This window comes from Propithecus coquereli, unplaced genomic scaffold (assembly GCF_000956105.1).
Source record: "Propithecus coquereli isolate 6110/MARCELLA unplaced genomic scaffold, Pcoq_1.0 Scaffold30, whole genome shotgun sequence".
In the NCBI taxonomy this organism is placed as follows: Eukaryota; Metazoa; Chordata; class Mammalia; order Primates; family Indriidae; genus Propithecus; species Propithecus coquereli.
The window spans coordinates 7,442,714-7,444,785 of NW_012148619.1; positions in this window are offsets into that span (position 1 = coordinate 7,442,714).

Sequence of the window (2,072 nt, forward strand, 5' to 3'; positions counted from 1 at the left end):
TTTTGAAGTTTGTTTATGAAATGGCTAGGGAATGCTGAGTATTTGGGGTGCTTGGCATTTGTATAACATATGGTTTAACAAGTTCCCTTAATATGAGTCAGGATCCTCAGATAGGATCCTCAGATAGATGTGAAATTCTGGAATTACACTATCCCATCCTCTAAGACACCTCAATACCATATTCTTTCTTGGATTCTATAAACTATCATAATATTCCTTTAATAAACCCATTTAAGTTTTAGTTTAACCAGAAAAGTTTCTGTGTTTTACACTCTGAAATCTTAAACGAAACTGTCCCGTGCCATATGCCCTTTGCACTTGTCTGTATAACATGTCACACTTGTAATTAATAGTTCCAACATTTATTTCCCTTACCAGACGGTAAATTCTATAAAAATAAGAAATATTGTCTTCATTGTTTCTGTGTCCTAGGGCTTATTATCACAGTGCCTGACCCCTAGAAATATTTAATAAGTGGATAAATAAGAGATTTATATGAAGTCGTTTCTCACAGTGCTCAACAAATATGAGTGCCTTTCCTAGCACTTTCCTCCTTTCCTTTTTTGAAACACCAGAAGCACATCTCTTTGGAAATGCACATACTCCAGTACCCATGTGTCCTTTGTCCTACAAATTGTGCACAAATATCTCTCCCCCCACTTCTCCAATCATTGATTCCAGAGAGCACTTCCACTTCAAGTTTCTCTTGCAATGAAAAGAGATTCCAAATATGTTTGGAGAGTCAAATCAAGGGTTGGTGTCTCTTCGAAAGGAGCATGACAGAAATGTTCCACATCCAGTTGGTGAGTGGAGTTTTTAAAGTCTAGAGATGGCTCCTGCTGACACCTTGCCCTCTGCACCGTCTTTCCTGTGGCCACTGCTGAACTGGCCTGAGAAGACTGGCCCAAGTCACACTCTCAAGGAGGTCTTGTAAGAAAGTGAATAGAATGGTCCCACACTGGGACTGAATCTGTGACCCAATTCTTATTAGCAAGCTCTGTCCAGCAGAACCGATTCTAAAGTGGTTGCTGAATTTGTCTGAGATAACTCTTGATGTTTTAGCTCCAAAGGCATGTGTGACCCAATAAAGACACTGGCTGGTTAACTTGAAAAAGACTTTATGCCATTTTTAGACTTTCTGGGGCAGAACGACCTTTGCATAGGTCAGTGTTTGTAAAGGGCATTGGGTTTGTGAGAAAATGAGCACGTTGATATTCCAAGGGACATCCAAGACAACTCCCATGTTTCTTTATTTCTGATCCTGGGAGGTGATTTTGCAGTATAGTTATCGGACTATAGAATCAGCCTTCTAGCTAAATATGTACCAAAATTGAAAAGAGTACTGTGCAAATGTACAGAGAATGTAGGGCTATCCACACAGGAGAAGATAGCTATTTTAAGAAAAAGAGAGCTATTTTTAGCAGAGTGCCTATTACATGCCAGACTGTTAGCTACACATTTTTACTTACAGTATTTTTGTTATTGTTGTTCCCTTGTAAATGTTATTTTCCCCATTCTACACATGAGTAAACTGAGGTTCAGAAAAGTTATGTATTTAGGGTCACCCTTAAAGTATGAAAATTGGTAACTTACTTGTATCTTATAAATTTTTACCATTCATTCAAAAGTACTGACCTTTCTCCATTGACCTGTTACCCTTTGTCTCTACGAGTAACTATGGCATTTGAGGTGATTGAGATTCTTCTTTGAAATTAGTCTTAGCTGCCATAGATAAACAATGGATTTGTCTTTCACATTAGTGAGATCTGAAAATATCAGTAATCATTAATTAAAATTTCAGTTAACTTCTTTCAGTTTCTTTCTAACACAAGGGGTGTTTATTATTATTATTATTATTACCAATTATTATTTCAGGGTTCTACCTTTTTTTATTTTACTTCAGTAGGTTTGAGTAAAACAGATGAATTTGCATTTTTGTCAAGACCTCTCCTCTACCCCTTTCCTAGCCCTGAAGGTTGTGAAGCAAGAGACCCCAGGATACAGGGAGAGGGGCTAGGCTTGTTTCTCGCACTGCATTTCATTGGAAAACTGTAGTTAAGGAAAATTGATAT